Here is a 21,151-nt window from a genome sequence, read left to right on the forward strand (position 1 = left end):
TTCCATAGCTGGATCGGTATTAGAACAGGTCACCCAGATTAAATTACTTGGTGTTACCATAAACCACCACCTTTCATGGTCTCAGCACATCAACTCTGTTATTAAGAAAATGGGACAGGGCATAGCTATAGCTAGGAAATGCTCCTTTTATATTACTTCTTCAATTATGAAAGATGTCATTAATGCACTAGTATTATCTCATCTAGACTACTGCTCAATCATTTGGTCAGCAGCTAATAAGACAGATCTGAACAGACTTCAGTTAGTCCAAAATAGGGCGGCCAGATTAGTGTTAAGGTGTTCATATTACCTTAACACTAATCATCAATCATACCTTAACACTAATCATCAATATATTATACAAATATTGATGAAATGCACGATAAACTTTCTTGGCTTTCTGTACAAGCTAAATTATACTATGGCTTACTTGTATTTTTAAAGAAAGCAATACTGGTAAACACACCACACTTTGTTTATGCTCAGTTGCAGTATCCAGGTGAAATATATAATCATGCTACACGATTCTCAACTAACCACAATTTAGTAACTCCTCGAGTTAAAAGTAAAAAAAACCTCTGTTATATTTAGAGCATCTTTTCAGTGGAATAAGTTGCCTTATGCAATTAGAGAATTGGCTTCTATTCATAATTTTAAAAATCACCTAAAAACCTATTTAGGCAGTTTTTAATTTATTTGTAAATATTGTAAGAGGGTAATGTCACTTGTAATGGAAATTGTGTATTTTGTTTGAGTGTTTTTTATATATTTTTTTATATTTACATGCTTATATTTTCAGTAAAACCTTATTGTGGATGTAAGAGCCAAATTATGTGGATATTTTGCATCCACTTCATTGTGTCACATTTTATTCGATGGTATTTGATGGTTTGGGCCCCAGGAAGACTAGCAACCACTGTTGTGGAAGCTAATGGGGTTCCTTATAAACAAACAAACAAACAAACAAACAAATAAACAAATAAACATATGTCCAGTTCTTGAGTAATCTGGTGTATATCAGCCTTTTCTCTCCATTTCCCTTTGTCTTAAAAGTGGCTCCTTGACAGCCGTTCTTCCACTGAGACCATTTCTGCTGAGGCTTCAACTGAATTTAAAGGATCAAGGGCCAAATGCGTCTCTCAGGTCCTGTGTCAGGTGTTTGCTAGACTTTTCCCCCCTCTAATTCTTAAGGACACAACTTTCCCATACTGTTTATCTGCTGTAAAAAGTTCTTTGGCCTGACACTTCTTCTGTTCACTGCACATCATGCCAAGATACGTTTCCAGCTAATGACTCTGGGAATCATCTTGTTGATTTAGAAATACCTTTTTATGCAAGTAAAGCAATGTCTCTTTGGCTTTTTGTGTATTGATCTCAATAACTGGGATCAAATTTTGTGTCTATATGGCAGACATAAAGATACAATTTATTATTGATTCTGTTTGTTAAATGCAAGTGAAAAAAATATTCTCCTGAAAATGGTCAGATACAAGAACTGGATCAGAAACGGGTGGAAAAATACGCCCAAAGAAAAAAGTTGAAAAATCTTTAGAAAAGTTGGAGACCTAGTCAACAAGAGCAGTTTAAAAAATTACAAGAAAGTCTGGCTCCTAGGAAGAAAAATATAAAGAAATGAGCGTCTCGAGACGTTTGCATAGTGTTTTATTTTTACTGAAGTTATTTGATTCTGCAAATCTGCAAAAAGACACATTATAGTTGGACAGAACAGTAGCCTGTTAATGCCATAAACAACACTCTTAGAAAGGTTTGAAGTGTCTCCACCTTTTGTTTGAAATGGTCACTGAAACTGTTTCTGTAACCTGTCTCCAATCCTCCGGATCAAATGCAGTGTATGTCTATTGGATATACTTTATTATACATGCTGGTAAAATGTTTTCATAGCTTCATATATACTATACATCCTCTTTGGAGTGTATTACTCATAAGTGTGTGAGACATGTGCTTATGTGTATGTAGTTAGGTGTCTGCACACGAGAGTGATGACGGGCTTTCGCTGACATATCTAACCAGGCCTTACTCAGCTGTCATCAGAGGTACATCTTTCAGTCAAGCTGAAGTGTCATTCTTTGAAGACTATGACAAGCAGTGCAGTAACGTAGATGATCTTTTTCCGTGTTGTTATTACAGTTTTGTTTGGAGTATAGGGGCTCAGCACATGGAAGCTATTACCCTGAGGGCTTAGGAGTGCTTTTCCATAGAGAAAAGCGGGGGGGATGGAGACCATCTACGCATTATGCCCAGGGCTCATTTTTCCCCGAAGCCCCCCGTCTTCTCCGTAGCAGAGGGGAAGGCCTAGTTTCCTTTCGAGACTTACCATAATCAGTGTGAAACCTGCCCACAAGAAATTCTCTTAAAAGAAAATGGCACTATAGGATCTATGACAAGATGCGGTGTAGAATTATTTTACAAATGCCGTGTATCAGAAGGGAGTCCGTTGTATTCTTACTACTAAAGTAATTTCATTCCTAAGAGTGAAGTCAGTTGGTGTCTGTCACTTCCTGTTCTCACCACCTTTCCATCCCTTGAAGGACATAGCAGTTAAATCAATTTCCAGCTTTGCCACGATGAAACATCAGCCATCTCTTGCCTCCCAATTAAGAACCAGCTGTCCAGCTGTCCTGGTGGAATTGCTGGTCCAGAATGAGCAAAACTGTGAAGGAGCGGCGAGTAATAGGAAGCCCATCTGGACTCCATCAGCACTAGGTAAACAGAGCCATATCCAACATGGAGCAGTAGAGCCAGGCCTTGGCTCCCACCCACTATCACAAAAGACTCGAGCAATGCCTCAAGATACAAATGATACACACATTGTCATTAACTCGAACCGTGTGCAAAAATGCAGATGTGTTCAAAACTGATTGCACACACTCTTGGACTTGTGACATGTTGGTGTTGGTCCTTTACTTCTGTGGTGGAGAGCAGAGACTTCATAAATCTTTTCCAAGGCTGCGTCTAGCGTTCTTTTGTGTTCCATTAAAATACCTTTGCTACCCCCCATACGGTAGCAGGTGCATTTTCTAGTCTACCCAAGTCCAAAAAAAGTCGTTTTCAGTACTTAAAACAGGAGAAATAGACACAAATTGAGTTTATAAAAAAATTATAAGGCTTAAGTAAGGAAGGAATTTGTTATTTGGATTTTTTTAAACTCTGGGCTATCATAAAAGAGAAGGATTCTCTCACATGAACTCTGAATACCCTGTGCATACGTACATTTTGACAGGTGATTTAATGCCGCTATCTTGGAATTTCTGTGTTGGGTGTCTCCACCTGGAACTGTATGCAGCATGCATTAAGCTGCCCGCTTATGTAAAAAAGGACGCTGCAGAAGAATGAAGTAAAACAGCAAGTTTCCACATGTGTTTGGATCTTAGCTCTCTTTTTCTTCAAGACTGTCGTCACAAAAACAACAGTGTTTTAACTCCAGTACTCCTCACTCATCTCCCAGCAGCCAGTAAGCACTCTGTATTTTTATTTCTGCACGTATATATTAAAAGTCATCCAGGGTTACTTCATGCTCCAGCATCAACATTATGACTGTTGTGGGCCTAACCTGGCCTTGTTGTCACACACTGTTAGTGCAGATTGTTCCACTTGCAGTCTGTGAACTCTACACTTCAGTCCTTTACTATTTTATGGACTCGAGATGTGTTTCTGTCTTTCAAATAGAGAGATTAACTGTCCCGTCCTTGTGCTTGCTGCACATTTGATCTTTAGTTTCTATGTGTTGATCAGCCTTGGAAAGAGGATTTGTGGCCATAAAGAAACGAATTGCTCTGTGTCCTTTTTTCTGGAGAGATTTATTGTAATAATCAGATTGTATGCGGTCATGGCCGGGGCAGCTACATATGGAAGTGCGCAATGGTAATAATGATAATAGGCCTCCTTTATAAACACTGACATTTGGCATGGTCTCCCATCAAAATGAATAGGAACCCCAGTGGCCCATGTTGCAGACATCATCAGCACCCCACGGAGAAGGAGGATGGTTTTTGAGATGTAGACTTTTTTGATTGGGGGGGGGGCTTTCCATTGAGAGTCTACTTCAGCAATTGGAAACAGTTTGTTCTTAGTGGCAGCCTGAAGCCTGGCTGCCCTCTGTTTGTTCTTCTGCTATATATAAACCTTGGTTAGCCTGTTACTCCTTCATATTAATATGTACCTATGTGTTTTCTCATTTTTGTTTGTTTTGTTTTTTGTTTGTTTTTTACATATAACTTGGTTTTAAGACTTATTCTCTGACCTACACCCTTTCACCCTTTCTCCCCACTATGTAAAGGGTTCACACTGGTGTATAAGTGATTTATAAGATTTGTAGGGTTGCTGATTGTCCCTGCTTGTTTTGTCTTAACCACAGAAGGAGAGATGGACAGTGTGCTAAGTAAAAACTATATTCTAGACTTCTTTGATTTGAATACAGGTTTTCAGATTATGGATGGAATTCCAAAAGAGTGCTGACAATTTAGATTAGGACAAGATGAAAGGTGAAAAGTGGAACAGACAAGGAAACGGAGACGGTGAGTGTGGGAGAGATGTTCTCTATATGTGTATGTGTGCATTTATCCTTTGGTGTGTTTTTAATTTTTCACCGCTGAGAGGATTTCATTACATTTTAGCAGGGAGAGCAGTATGTCCCTTATGAACACCATGTGTCTGTCTTCCCTGTGTACATGGGAAACTTTTATTAGATCTTGCCTGTAGAAAACGAACACTACATAACACGTAGACCTAGCTTGGCTTGAAATTGACCTGAACAGACTCCACCGCTATAACTGCTCACAAGCATGTGAAATGTCTCTCCTGCGGTGGGCCAGTCTATAGAAGCCTATACCTGCTGCAAACTATACATGCACTGCTTGATGTTTTTGGTTTGGTGGGGTTGATTATTGTTTTTTATTAAGAGCAGATGCATTGGCTGAGATTTGGTTTGGCTGAGCTTAAAGGGGAGCTTCAGAAGGAAGCATTTTGGACACAGCCCAGTATGTTTCACATGAGGTTTGCACCTTCATTTAACCCTACCTTAAAATGAGTAATTTTATGCTCCTTTATTCCAACAGTAACTAAAAGATGTCAGAGCAAAAAAAACACACGGAAAAAGGATAATGTTTTGCTGATGATTTCACCAGTTTTAAAAGAATTAATCCTAGAAGCAGGTTCCTCCTTGTGTATGTGTAATGCGATAAGCGTTTGAATCCCAGCCTATAATTTGAGCATGTTAGTAATCTTAAATGCCCCACAAGTCTCCGTCCCTCACCACATTCCTGTGCCACCCAGACTCCAAATTACTGTAAACTAAACCAGAGCCACACCGTGGCAACAGAAGGGTGTCAATTTGGACAGGAAAGAATTTATTTTAACGTGACTAGAGTTTCTCTGGCTCGGCTTCCTGGTGGGGATGTGGAGAGGGTCTGTCTCTGGTTACTCTGTCCCTTGACATAAATGCCACATGCTCCCTAAACAATAGTCAATTCATCCATCTCACTGTCTGTCTGTGAATACAGCCAGACCACGCTGCCAGGAATGAAAAACACCTCAACTCTCCCCTAAGTGAGAATAATTTTGGAGAATCATAGTTGTCTAAACTACAAGAAAAAAGTTCGTTTAGACCAGATTCATGACAAATACTTTATAAAATATACCGACTTCCAGTAAGTTGCATGCGTAAACCAAAAACAGTGGTACTGGATTGCTAATAAGTATTGGTTAATATCCCGAGTTGAGGTACTGGAGGTGAAAAAAAAAGTTCTGTTTCTGTGTACGCGGTGTGACCTTGGTGGACTGATTATCAGTCTCACGTTTCTGTGTAGCAGAAATATCTATGAAGCCAAGCAATGGAGCTCTGGCGCGAAATGTCATGGCCTTCAAACGGGGAAAGAAGCGAGGTTTGTTGTTTCTTTTCCACAGTCCACCAGCATGAAACGCGTAAGCAGACTGTGAAGTTGTTTTTTTCTTTGGTAGCATAGAGAAGTAATTGATTCATAGCATCTTGCTTGCACGCATACTGTAGGACCTGTAGATTCTGGGGCAGCTGGCTCAGGTCACACTCTAGAATAATAAACCTACAGTGGTTTGATGTGCGTGTGCGTGTGGACCCTACTGGACAGTTACCCTTTTTCTCCGTTCTTGCCTCCCCCACTTTCTTCTACTTAGCACAGGCCAAAGAGTGGAGGTGATGATGGGCCCCCAAGTTACTCAGTAGGCCTCTCTTATTGGTCCCACTCTCAATGCGTGTCTGTTCCCTGACATCTTCATCTTTCATCACCACCCCATCAATCCTGTGCCTATGTGACCATCCCCGCAGAGACAGGGCTACACTTTGTCCCAAAATCCACCCCATTTCCCCTCTTGTCCCCCTGCCCCACAGCCCCTCCTGCTGTGCATGGGGCGTGACAGCTACCTGACAGTAGAGGCCCCTAAATGACAGAAATTGCAGTCACAGCCCCCTTCTATACCCCAGTGCATCAAAACAGCAGTGCTAGAAACATCAGCATGCCGATATACCCAAATACCACATGTGTGTCCAAGAGTGAGAGACGAGCCCCCACTCTGTATATTCATAAAGGAGTCCTTCTGTCTTGCTTTTATCCACATGTTAATGTTCCCCTGAGCCAGTAAACGCCTACAGGATCAAGGCTCCCTCAGGGAATAGAGGTGGATGTTATCATAGCATTCCAGCCCATGTGAAAGTATGCCAATTAGCAGAGCTGGAGAATGTTATTCTGCTAACCTATTGCAGTATCCCCCTTTCCAAACAGCAGGTGGGGCCTAAATAAGTTCCTATCTATCACTGAAATTGCCCACTGATGCTGAAAATTGATATTTTATGTTTCCGTTTCTCTTAGATTTATGAGACACTAAGAAAAAGCACAAGTTCTTCAGTAGGTGGCCTGTAACCAATCCTGTTGGAGTCGTATAACAAGTATAACTCAACAACATTTCCAGTCCTGCCGTAACTTTTGCCAGTGTTCCTCAGTGATGCCAGTCAGCAGATACTATGCTCTGATATAGTTATATAGTATGTAGTATATAGATATAGTTAGAATAGTTAATTTCTCTAGTCAGCAACGCTGCTCTCCTTTTCAGCTCTCTATTGTCCAGCACTCTCTCGTACATTGCAACACATTTCTTTGGCGTTTGCACCAAAGAGTAAACTGAAACGCTCAATCTTGTTGTATATTTCGCGCTTAAGTACATTTTAAAAGCTGTAATTTTTCTTATCTGACACTCTTCTATGATAACAGCACATTCACAAGTCTTAAATACTTGAAGGCAGCTCAGATGAGAGGTTAAACGAGAACTTAAAGCAAATAATCTTGGAAAAAAAAATCGTACTTGCTAAAGAAACCCATTTGTCTTCAGCGGAAGTGATTAAGACGACCGAGATCTGGATGGCTGAGAATCTGCACATCCCTAGTAACTTTCACCAAATGGCCTAAAAGGCTGACAATCATCCAGGAAAATACAGTAAAACAAATGCTACATCATCACCAGAGATGGGCAGTGACGCGTTACTTGTAACGCGTTACTGTAATCCGATTACTTTTTTCAAGTAACGAGTAAAGTAAGGGATTACTATTGCAAAAACGGTAATTGGATTACCGTTACTTTCCCGTAGGAACGCTGCGTTACTGCGTTACTAAAACCGTGATTTTTTGCGAGAATGTCTCATGACAGTGACGTAAGCAAGTGCGACGTTTGTGAAAACAGCTGTGTACAGAGCAACAATGGATAATATATCGAGTGCGGGAGAGAGTATGAGCATGCAGCGTTTAAAGCGTGGAAGTACTGACCTTACTTTAAGTTTGATTCCATAAAAAGTGACAAAAAAATTAGTGTCCGTTGTGCGTGGGAAGAAAACTTCTTTTTACAGCGAAAAAAATCCCTAAACTTCCGAGCAAACACCGAGTGCGCTATGACGTAATGGGAAATTCACAGAGAAACTCGCGGATTCTTCCACTGACCGCTGTGGCACACCTGCACCAAGGTAAACCTCCGCCCACCTGCTTTACAGGTGAAAATAGAGCAAAAGGACCGCTGAGTCTTTGACTTTATTTATTTTCTGCTGTGTTTTACTTGCATCTATTTGAAAGAGTGAGTGTAAACACAAAAAATATTTTATTTTATGTGCTGGAATGTGCAGAAAATAGGTTTAAATATTAAACAAATTTCTTCCAGTCAGAGAATGTTGCATATAATTACATTTTTGCTTGATGCATAAAGTTAAAAGATTAAAACTAATAAAACAAGTTTTAAAAAGGGACTTTTCCATTTGATTACATTTTGTATGATGGATTATGTAGAAAAAGTAGAATTGGGCTGAAAGATCTATCGCTTTATCACCTATTCAAGTTGTAAATTGTGTTTTTAAAAAGTAACTAAGTAACTAAGTAATTAATTACTTTTGAAAATAAGTAATCAGTAAAGTAACGGGATTACTTTTTGGGGGAAGTAATCAGTAATTAGTTACTGATTACTTTTTCAAGTAACTTGACCAACACTGATCATCACTAGTTGATTTTTATATTTTCCATACTATTTCATGCAATCATATCTATATTTTATACCTACATATCCTTTTCCGGTGGTCAGGATTCTCTGAAGCATATGCTAGTTAACTTGAGTTGATTGGTGAGGCTCTGAAGTTAACCCTTACATGCATGTCTACATCTTTGGTCTGTGCATGAGAGGAAATCATGATAGACACGGTAAAAACACACAAGTGCACATCATCACCAGAAGACACAAGGTAAAGCCCATTCAATGCTTGTCTTCAAAGCAACTATGTGTTTTTTTTCCCTCCACAGACAGTTCAGTTCAGTATGTGCTCTGGACCAATCCTCAACCACATGTCCTAACCTCAAACACTGTGCTGTAACTCAAAAGCATTGTTTGAGACACGAGGCACACTCTTAAGATTGGCTCGTGATCCAGCCTGACCACTACACCGAATGCCTTAAACTCCCTCGGAGATACAGAACACGACTCTGTCCAATTCCAGCACACACTCTTGCTACAGTAAATAACCACTTGAGTACTTTTGCAGTGTACTTTGACTCTTACCGGAGATATTCCCCTCCTCCACTTTCCATTGAAAACTCCTACTGTAGGCAGAATAAAAACATGCACCCTCTCATAGGGTTTTAATGTGTTATTGTGGACAAACCTTCTAATAAATTTAACTTCTTGGCAGAACAATTGCATCTAAAATTGAACCTCCACTTTTAGTGTGCTTGTTTTTCATTTTTTAGTGCCTGACAAACAGTCCTGACTTGGTGGGGGTTAGTCATTATGTCCAGTAGCCAAGGGAAGGCTGGAAAGTGTTAGAGGTAGATGATGGGTGCTTGCACCTTTGGGTTTAAGTAGTGATCAGTGATGATAGAAAGTGCTGTTGACAAACATGAATATGATGCTGCTTTGCTCTAGCAGTTTGGACTGCAAAAGGACTCATTCTGTGAGATCAAATATTAATTATTTTAATAATGATTAAATATTAGAATGATCTCATGCACTTTTATGTCTACAACTTAGTCAAAACACATCCAGTAGTACTGCTTTTACATATGTGTGCTTCAGTCTTATGTAGGCAAACAGTAGTGTTGGACGTGTCTGGTTTTTCATTCATTCTGCCCCCAGATCCTATGGGACCTGTGGTTTAGTGTAGGTTCCTGGACGTGCTAGTTCTGCTAGTGGAGGGATATATGATAGGATGGGTTGTGGTGTCGCTGTTGATGGTGTTTGTGTTTCCAAGCTGACTGCTGTGATGTTTTTGTTCCTGCATAAGTGTGACTTGACCTCAGGCTGTCAAGGCTAGTGGTTTCAAGTGGCATGTCGGTTTGGATTACAGTACGGTTTTGATTTAAGACATCGACGTATCCTGCACGTTCACTGTAAACATAAACAGTACAACATCAAACTGGATTTCACTACCCTTGCACCCTGTAGGAGTGAAGCTGCTATTTATTAACTGTAGATTAGATTAGCAATTTGTTTTGACTCACGTCTTTGAATTATCATCTGGATTGCAGTTGAATGATGGAAGCTCAAATAATTGAATCTAGAAGCATGCTGTTGGAAAAATACAGTTAAAAACATGTCTGAAACTCACTTGTTGCTTGTATCCTTATGTGAACTTCATGGCGTAAATCCACGGTCATGATCATCATCCAGAGACAGATGCTGATCTCATTTTCCCATAAACCTTCTGTCAAGATTGTAGTCTGTAGAGAGATTGTTTAATGAGCTATGTCAAAGGCAAAATAACATTTGTAAAAAAAACCTTATTTTAGCCTTAGAGTGAATAATAAGCTCTTTAACATGAATTACTTGGCGAAACAACTAAAATGTGATCTTTCTACAAAACACGTCGTTTTTATAAAGGTTTTCTTATCTACCAGAAACTTTTTTTTCAATGTGTTTGCAATAATATTTCTATGCTTTAAAGAAATACTTGAACTTGAAGCAGTGTTAAACATTTGCGGGTCACCACTAGGTCTTGGAACGGTGTTTTTAATGCAGGTGGAACTGCAGGATCTGATGAATAATAACAATAAAAAGCTGGAGTCTAACCTAATTAGAAACAGGAATAACAATAATTCATACTGGTTTAGTCATTATTGCAGCAAGTTGCAGAACTGGAATTATCCAGTTGGATTTTTTTTTTCTGACTTAGAGCTAACCTAAAGAGCATGTGGTTGTTACCTTGCCTTTTTCCCCTTCAGGCTGATACGCATCACAGGTATTTGTGGCAATGATCTAAAAGGGACAATATTTATGCCCTGAGCTATAAAGTCTTGGTAATATTTCAGGCTATGCGCACACAGTAAAACCTTAGCTTATTGAGTTAACATTGATGGCATTACTCCTGCTTTTGTTGTTACTTTTGTAACACAAAGTCCTAAAACTGTTGCTAGGATGACACTTGTTCTGGGCTTTGAGTGTAACGACTCAGTGTTTGTGTGCTTTTGTGTGTACATGAGAGAATAGATGGATAGCATTAAAAGCAAAGAGCATCTGGGTGTGCCAGAAAAAAATGTGGAGTTAATTAAAAAACTTTCTCAGTGAACTACGGTCTGCTTTTCATTTTCAGTTTAAATCCATTATCTGTCATCTTACTGTCTTGATATAAACCTGTGAGTAAAACCAACTGTCACAGTTGTGCCCTGGAAGTACAGACAGCTACCACTCATTACCTTTGGATCCTAAGCGAGAACTATTTGCTTCTCTCCATAAAAGCTGGTAAACACCGCCATCATTTCCTTCCCTGTAAATATTAATTCTCTACATGTGTGGTCTAAGGCTGGGAAACACATCAATAATCTTTTGTTTGCAGCTATGTCTTAGTAGCAGAAGGCTCGTGTCACGTGACTCTCGGCTGCAGAGACAGTTGATAAGAAAATGAACATGATGTGAGATCTGCTAACTTGTTGATATGAATTTTTGTGAAAATGCATTTGTCTCCATTCTGCAGCTTAGAGACAGAAATTCTCTCATTGCTTAGAAAAGTCATCAACCAACTCTTGTGTTTCTGCTCTGTAGTCGTGTAGAGAGCACAGACATCTGAAAAGATTTTCACCACGTGCAGAAATGTGGTATACTCATTCAACGCCAGAAGAGTTGGAATTTGAGATAGACTGGAAACCTCCTTCCACATAAACAGCACATGGCTCCACTAGATGTGTGAAAACATTCAATTGACCATCCAAGGCAGCATTTGATCTATAAAAAGCCTGGCAATAACTACAGACAAATGAGAGAAGAAAGGCAGTGATTGAGTAGAAAGATTGCAAAAGGGTCTGAAAATACCAGAATTAGAATTTACAAAGAAGCACGCAGCCGAGAAACCAAGAACTACTATTACCTTCTCAACACTCGTGAGTTCGGCTCTCATGTCAGCACTGCAAAATTGGTCTACACCAACAACCAAATCGAAGAAATGCGCCTTGGTGTTTGTGGTTCTCAGTGTTTGTAATGGAAAATGACATCACAGAAAATGTAACCTTATGTAACCTTGATTCTTGTTTTTTGTCAACCCCAGTCCCCACTTGAAACGTTTTCTGCCATTATCGTTCTGGTAAAGATTACCCAAGATAGTGAATCTATGTTGACTGAAATAACATTAATGCAGCTTTTGTTGGCATATTATATACTTTTGACAGAGAACTGAATGACAAGATGTAAAAAGATGCCATGTTTTCCATAAAAACATTGGGAGCGATATAACTTTGAAAGGGTTACTGTGTGTTTCAGTTACGATATTACAATCCATGTACACATAACATTAATATTACTTGTCTTTGCACTTCTTAGTCAATGTTTCTGCGTGATGTGATTACGCTGATATTGACTCATATTCACCCACAATTTTCATCTTCAGTCTGACATTGTGCCAACTCTATTTCCACTAAGGAGCAGATTCACTTTTTCTTATCACTGAAGACCAGACTGCATTACGTTCATGTAAACATACTGATTGTGCTGGGGTTTTAAAAGTAGAGCAGAGTGAAGGGAAACCGGGCCAGCATTTAGTGGCAAAAACTTCAGTGAGTCAAAAACAAACAAGCACCTTGGACTGTTTTGAGGCTTCAGCATTAGTGTTTTGGCCACCACAGTGTTGGTGTCTTTGGAGCCAGAGGTGACCATACTTAGATGGGAGGTATAAAAGCAAGTAGGAGTGTCGTGAGCCAAAGTTGGTGAGTAAGGTTTTGGACTCTAAAGCACAATCCAACAGCTGACAGTGTACCTTTCAACCTATCCACAGTAGTCTCAAAGTAAGCACCAATGGCTGGGAAAATAACTAGAATTTTTCTGGGCTCAGTTCAAGATGCTATTTTGTTGGGAGCGTAGAGGTCAGTAGAAACCAGAGCTATTGTGAGGTTGCATGGCAGGAGGGGAATTGACTGAGCAGGCTTCGCCGGAGAGATCGGACTGGTGGAGGGTTTTACAGCAGATAAAAGCTTCCTCATATTCACATCTCTACTTTTAAGATTAGGCTTAAAACTTTCCTTTTTGCTAAAGCATATAGTTAGGGCTGGACCAGGTGACCCTGAATCCTCCCTTAGTTATGCTGCAATAGACGTAGGCTGCTGGGGGATTCCCATGATGCATTGAGTTTTTCCTTTCCAGTCACCTTTCTCACTCACTATGTGTTAATAGACCTCTCTGCATTGAATCATATCTGTTATTAACCTCTGTCTCTCTTCCACAGCATGTCTTTTATCCTGTCTTCCTTCTCTCACCCCAACCGGTCGCAGCAGATGGCCGCCCCTCCCTGAGCCTGGTTCTGCCAGAGGTTTCTTCCTGTTAAAAGGGAGTTTTTCCTTCCCACTGTCGCCAAAGTGCTTGCTCATAGGGGGTCATATGATTGTTGGGTTTTTCTCTGTATCTATGAAGCGCCTTGAGGCGACTTTTGTTGTGATTTGGCGCTATATAAATTAAATTGAATTGAAAAAAATTGAATTGAATATTCCTTCACAGAAAGTGTAGAACAGCTTGGAATCCTGGGGAAGACTTTCATAGGAGGCAGGTAGGATTCCAGTTTAGAAGAAACCTCAAAGACAGAAAATAAGAAGTATTATGCATATTTATTAGCATAAATAGTTAAACACATTGTGAGCTGATTACCACACTCAGTGAAGACAATCTGGCATAGAGTTGTGGCTCATGATGGTCCTGAGAAGGCTCCACTACCAGGCAGAGCTGGCCAAACCAGTTGGAAGGCAACAGTTATCAGCCATGAAAGGCAACTTTGGTTAACATATACTATACATTTGCTAACTATGTAGAACTATGTTATTAGTATAAAATACTAGAATTTCTCTCACCAAAACTGAAGCACAGATGACTTGGCTGGTCAGAAAATCCCACGTCAGTTTTAATGGGAGTCTGTGGGGTGTGAATTGGAGCCAGAAGCATGTGGATGATGCACTTTCTGGCAGTGGCCACATGATTCACCACTCATTTTCATCCCTTCGAGGCTGTTTCTGTTTATCGGACACGAAATGTTAGTACATGGTGTGTGTTTTAAATCTTCTCAGATTATGACGCCTCTGAAACTGTCTAGGGAATTTCATGATCATACTTTATGTACCATGTAAGTTAGAGGGAATTTTTCTCCTTCATGTTACGTCAGTCCCACACAAATGACGATTGTATTGGAAAATTATTATTTGTTTCACAAAAAATAAGCCACAGTGCAAAAGCAGTCTATGCCAGACTGTCTGATAATCAAGCGTACTTGATTAACTGATCATCAGCACATTTGACCACCTCTATAAAAGCACAAGTTTTTGCAATTCAGCTGTTAACTCAATGCCGAGGAGGAAAGACATCGTCAGTGAACATAAAAAAGCAGTTGTCTTCTCCTCATCTGTTTGGGAAAGGGTCTAAGGTCATTTCCAAACAATTTGATATCCATCATCATGCAGAGAGAAAGATTATTCACAAGTGGAATATATTCAAGTCAACCATGAACTCCAAAATATTTTAGAGTCCAATGTAAGGCCATCTGTCTGACAGCTAAAGCTTGGCTGAAACTGGGTCATAAAACAGGATAATGATCACAGCAGCAAATCTGCAACGGAATTGCTGAAAGAAAAGAATCTAAAGGTGATTCTGCGAGCTAAGGAGACCAAGGTGTGCTTCGTTTTTAACAGGACTACTTTTTGTTAAAGAAATAATGGTGCTCAGTAATATGTCATGTATTTGTCAATGATCCTCTTTGGTTTCATTTACATAATTTTAAGACTAGATCATTCTTACCCCTCAGCCATAAAAGGCTGATTTTGACATTTTGGTCACCCCACTGTGGGGGTGGCCAGGTGGCGTGGATACCCAAGTTTGTGAACTTGATAAGTCAAGAAAGATATCGCCTATGATTTTCAAACTAATACCATAGGTATATCAATTAAAAATCTCAGAGTTTGAATTTCAGTGACCTTAACCTCAAGGTAAAGGTCAGAGGTCAGGTTTTATGAAAATTGTATGACTGAGAAGAATTCAAGAAGGAAGTTACATAGGATTTTCACATTTATATGATAGGTGCATCTACTAGGAGGCTGAGGGGTAGCACTGGTTGCCCCCAGTATTTTTTAATCACATCCTAAAAACATGAGAATTAACAGAGGGTGTCCTTTATTTTTTACCATAATATAGGCCATTATTTTGGTTCCTTTCAGAGATCTTTAAAACCTTCCCAGAGTGCCAGTGAAATGAGAAATGTGCTGTCGATGGTGGCAGCCAGTTGCATGTAGAGCTAAAAGCTTGTTGACACATATGGTTTATTTCTCTGTGGCGATGGATTGTAAATCAATTTGCCCGTGTCATGCTTGTGTGGTATGCTCATTATCATTTATTTTTGTTTGCATCCAACTGCTGCACATATCATGGGGATTCTCATCAGTGTGACACTGACTCATTCCTCTTAGCAACCTGTGGTTTATGTTAGTGAGAATGGCAGCACTGGTGTCAGGGTGGGGGTTAAGAAGCCAAGCAGAGAAGACTGGCTGTGATAAAACTCTGAAACCAGGAGCACAACACTTGTCCATTTTGGCAGGAGTAATGTGACACTGGAGTGGGAGAGTAGCAACAGCAGCGCAACAGCCAACCATTCTGCCAATCACGATGTCTCACTCACTCCTGGAAACAAGTCTTTTCCATTCTTTATTAGATTTGATTTATACTTTTTGCAACGTATTGAACAACACAGGTTCATGACATTGTGCATGCTTTGGCACCGGGAGGAAAGAGACGGAGCACTTAAGGGGGCTAACCAAATAAAAGTGCTGCAAACAGAATGAAGGCAGCAAAAAGGCTGTACCGACCTCATGCTTTTATTACTGTGCCAGAAAACTGTCTCGATCCAACGAGAGACCATTTCTCATTCAATTACGTGTTCCATGTGTGCGTTCCAAAGCTTCATCCACAGCGGGCTGCGAGCAAGCCCAGTCTTTCACACACATCCCCATCTCCAACACTCAGTCGTGTTGCCTGTCAAAACAGGATTGCAAAGGGTTTGTCCGGCACGTGTGTGCATCCATGTTCTGCTGCATCTGTACAATGTACGTGTGATCAGTGTATTGAAAGTGTGTTTCTCAAAACATACAGTTAAGCATGTGCCCGTTCTTTGGTCTCTCTTCATCTGACTGCTCTGACTATTAACTACAGATTTCCCGACGCCGTAAATCAGTGGAATGTGTGCAGGTGTTTGTGGCACATATCCCAGTGCAATTGTAAAAAGTATAAAGTTTGTGTGGAATAAGCAAAAATCAAGCACAGAAGTTCATTAACAGCTTGCTTTAAAGTTCAGAATCATAGTAAATCTGGAATAAAAGGGTTTCACACGTTTTGTGGCTCTAATTTACTTCATTTTTCTCTAGGGTATATGTAAGTGCAGGTAAACACATGTACCGTTGTGATCTGGAAAGCCAATTTGATTGTCATGGCATGCCTGCACCAAACAGCAATGTGTTTGGATACAGATGTCTGCCTGTAGACAGATTTACTATTGCAGTGGATTAACCAAATTGCAGTGGTGGAAATATATTCAGCCTTCTTTAGGCAATTTAATAACTAAGAATCATGGTAGTGTCAAACACAACTGTGAGGTTATAACACTTCTGACATTTGTTTTCCAAATAGTAAAAATCAGCTCAAGTCCATGTAGGTCTCTAGCACACACCCAGGATCGTGCAAGATAAGAATCCTGGAGCAGAGGGACATCTCTGACATCCATGTTACACGATCATTCTTGGATTAAATAAAGAGTAAACAGTAACTGAGACAGCCTGAATTCACAGGAGAACTGTAGCAAGTTCTCCAGGATGGTTGGAATGACCTACTTGCTAACGATACTGTGCAAGTGCACTTAGAGAAACTAGTGATGATGCAAAGCACTCGCATCAAATATTACTTTAATTTTGCATTGTTTTTTTTCTGTTCACTACAATTTGTTAGCCATTAATCGCTAAATCAGAGCTAAAATTGTTTTTGACTGCATCACTTTACTAACGGGCAGTGTTGGGGAATAACAGAATACATGTACCGCCGTTACATATTTAAAATACAAAATATGAGTAACTGTATTCCGTTACAGTTACCATTTAAAAAGGTGGTATTTAGAATACAGTTACTTTGTTGAAATAAATGGATTACACGGCGGTACTTCCCTGTTTCCCTGTTTGGCGGGTCAGGACTGTTTGGGTTTTGTTTGACAGCTACGTTCTGTTGTTCCAGGTGGCAGCGTTACAGTTGCCATGGTTACAGGGTGCCGCTCTCTCTGCGTGTTTCCTGGGTGAGAGAGGCCTTTTTGTTGTTGTTGTGCTAAGCTAATAGGCAGAATGCTACAGGTATAGCTCTAAAGAATGTAGCATCATGGGCAGTGTAGTCCGTGCTGCAGGAAAAATGGACTGCCATACTCGTTATGTGTCTGTGAGCGAGGGAGGGAGAAAAAGGAAAAGTACGAGCTGTCATCAAGCAAAAACGGGAGCTGGAAGCATGTAAATATAATAATAACCACTGCAGCCAAGAAGAGTGCCTGACGAGCCCAGTTGTAAGTAAGCTATTAAGACTCGACTGTACATTGTGTTTGTGTTCTCCTCCAAAAACAATAAGTTCCTTTGGAGCAGCCTTTCAACGCCTCTCTCTGTCTCTCGCAAGCAAAGTTGACCCAGACAACAAAGTAAAGCTATTTTTCGGCTACCAGCCGACACAGAACCCACCGTATTAGTCAGAGGTCCCTTTACTACGGTTCGGAGCCGCGAACCTTCAGTAACAGTAATAAATCACAGCAATAGTACATTCATGTAGTTGTAAACAGCATGATAATATATTAAGTAATCCAAAGTATTCAGAATACGTTACTCTCATTGAGTAACGTAACGGAATACGTTACAGAATACATTTTGGGGCATGTATTCTGTATTCTGTAATGGAATACATTTTAAAAGTAACCTTCCCAACACTGCTAACGGGCCATAAATCTCTTGCACTGGAGGAGTCAAAACTTGCTCCGAGTTGTCTGAAATTGTCGATGCTGCTGATTTACTTGTTTGTTTACATCGTGTCTACAGCTACTGACTGTAAAGTAGATTGGCTAAGGAGCAAAAGAGATTTACCCCGCTGATACTTTTATTGCCAGACATCTTATGAATCTCTATAATTTACACATTAATATTGCACTTGGAAAAAAAGATATGAATCTTTGTTGCAAAGTACTTTCTATGCACTTTGCACAGGTTAACACCTTTTGTCCGCATGCACATGAAACTCTTTTTGAGATAAGAGATATGACATAGTTTGATCTGGGCAGGAAAATGAGCCCAGGAGGACTGAAGCTTTATCACTCTTATTAAAAGGAAATAAAATGATACCGCCATCTTGTGTGTAGACCAGTATTCACAGTATTCTTCACAGTAAATCTCAGCTCATTGTGCATGTGTATCAGTAATGGATGAGGTTAATCGTACTTTATAGCTGCTGAAATCACTGCAGAGTTCTGTGAATGGCCCGAGGTTGACCTACTGTATTTTATTGGTAGTCGATGTCTACATCTGCATAACATATTTTCTTTTTGTGTTCCCCAGGTTGCAGTTTTGATCTTTGCTGAAGACTCAAGACCACACAGGTAAATGAAATAAATCAGATATAGGCTTATACATCTATATTCAACCTCTGTCGTGATGTAGTTATCATTTCTTCAATCTCCTCCTGTCCACTAACACAATGTGTTCATTCAAACCTGTGATTATTTATTATTTACTTACATACATGCAAGGTGGCTTCACTTTGTTAGCTATGACACATGTTTTGCTTTCAAGAGCTAGCACTATATATTTATGCATGGATATAAGCTTTTCTTGTCTGTGTGGTGCACAAATGATAAGTGAGCAGTCAGTGGTCTGGTTTTAGTGCAGCTCAATCAGGCCTGTAAACCGAGCAGGGCGTGCTGCAGCAGGCTAATAAAACAGAGACTGTCCCACTTTCTGCCACTTTGATCCACATTGCAGGCCCTGCTGGACTTCAGCTTGCTTCAGTGTCTCAGACGTCTTCACTGACCGCACCTATCCACTTCACCCTCAAAGCTAATTATGGTTATGCTCTATAAACTTTATTCCTGTTTTCTGCAAGACAGAGCGAGACATTAACCAGAATATTATTGATGTTTAATTTACTACTCGTGGCTTGTGTGTTTTGATATGTGGCTGTTTGTGAGCATGCATACACAGTGTGACTCAGGGCAGGCGTGCTTGCCTAAGCGAGCGTGTATAGTGAAAGGGTCTTGTTTAGAAAAGTGAGTGAGCCCTGGAGGCTTGTCAGTTCCCATGTCTTTGAATTAGAGCAGTTCATAAGGCCTTTCTGCCTGCCTAGAAAACGGGCATGTGTGCAGGCAGGCCAGGTGAGGTGAGGTGAGGTGCAGGCAGCTGGTACTTCTGGACCTCTCTGTCTTGTAATGAGTGGGAATCTGCAGAATAGGATCAATCAAAATGAGTTGTTTTTGGTTTGGTCTCCACTTTAACTGTGTGCAGTGTGATATCTTCTCAAAGACAAGTTACATCTAGCAGAGAATATCAGGCGCCGCCATGGTATAATGTAATGATGGGAAGTAGAGAAGGAGAAACGGAGAAAAGAGGAAGAGAGAACAGAACAGACAGATAGAGTGAGGCTTAAGCACCTACTGATATGGAAGTTGCACTAAATCTGGCATGAAAGTTTTTGGCATTTGGACTGAGCCTGAGGAGAAGGATGTGAGGAGGGAGGGTAGGTGTGGGAGCAAGAGAGATGAGAAAGAGGTGTAGAGACAAGTCTGGGTCTGAGTGGAAACTTGAATGGAGGGGAAACTGGGCTGGAGGCCACTCAGCAGATCCACCTGAACCCTGCCAGAGCAATCAGCTATCAGAAGTTTAGAGAGGGAACCATTTACCCCCCTAAGTAAATTCACTAGGGCTTTGTAGGGATTTGGCTTGCTTTTTGGGCTCTAATGCAGGGATATTTTGGTAAGTGAAGTCCTCTTGTTTTGAAGAGATGGTTCCAGAGCCTGTCTGCTTTTTAATGGGATCACAGCAGACACTCCAGGAACCACCGCCAGGTGAAGCGGTTCCGCTATCTACTTCCAGCTGTGTAAACACACACACAAACATACACACAGACAGACACACACACACACTCAAACTCAAACCCACCCAGGCACAGTCAGAGACATGTCCTGTCAGTTCTAATAAAATGCTTGCTGGCTCCCATAGAGGGAAACGCTCATAATCCCATTTTCTTTCAATGAAAAACAAAGCAGATTCTTTTGCTTTTGAGAAAGTGTTTGGCCTTGTTAAAAACAACCAGTTGCTTGAAAGATGCAAACAAATTTAACAAGAGCTAGTGGTGTCTGTTCTCAAGCTGGGAATGTTCAAGGGAGCGTGACATTGTCCTTCCCCTCTCTCTTTTTCTCTCTTTCTTTGATATTTAATGTTATTTAGTGTTTCCTGCAAACGTTAATTTGTTTTCTGGGCTGTTTTCCTCCCCTCTAGGCTTTCAACCTTGTTTGCGGTTGATGAGGTGGTATAGAAAACTCGCATCTATCTTGGTTTTTTTTTTCTTTCTTGAAATAATGGCACCAATGTGTATCCCTGGGAAGCGCATGCATCTGTTTGGGACGTTCGCTCTCGGTGATTGTAGGATTCTGTTTTACTTGGTCAGTATGACCTTTTGCACAGGTTTGTGCAATGAGGGAAGGAGGAAACAGTGGCCAGGCAGTAGCTTTGCTGTTAAAGGCATTTAGACTTTAGAGCTCTATTGTTTATGTAACTAAGAGAAAGTCAAGACTCCCTTATGGCCCTTTTGAAAAGCAGATGCCGGAGATTTTTGCTGCTACATTTTATGGCTTATTTGCTACCAAGGAGATTCTGAGATATCTTAGGGGAGCACGTCTTTTCTCACATTTCTTCTGTCAGGCAAGAGCTGTGGAAGTCCTGAGTCTAAGGAGGGGTTTTAGCTGTTAGTCTGGCAATACTTATGCACACTTTATTTTGTTATATTCTTTTAATATCTTATTCTGTTCAACAACTCCACCTTTTGTGAAATGTTTTTACCCTTTATCACCCGCACATCTAAGACGGTTGATGCATAAAGGCCCTTTCGTTAATTCAAA

General features: G+C 40.3%; 1 protein-coding gene across 1 annotated transcript in view; it reads left to right on the plus strand.

Annotated features, from left to right (window-relative positions):
• The window catches only part of znf469 (zinc finger protein 469), a 196,235-nt gene that overhangs the window by 29,937 nt on the left and 145,147 nt on the right, over positions 1-21,151 (plus strand). Inside the window, exon 3 of the mRNA XM_035907130.2 lies at positions 18,597-18,637. The gene's annotated coding sequence lies outside the window, so the exon portion shown is untranslated. The remainder of the gene's footprint in view (positions 1-18,596; positions 18,638-21,151) is intronic.

Source organism: Neolamprologus brichardi, chromosome 7 (genome assembly GCF_056152115.1).
Source record: "Neolamprologus brichardi isolate AB-2024 chromosome 7, ASM5615211v1, whole genome shotgun sequence".
NCBI lineage: Eukaryota > Metazoa > Chordata > Actinopteri > Cichliformes > Cichlidae > Neolamprologus > Neolamprologus brichardi.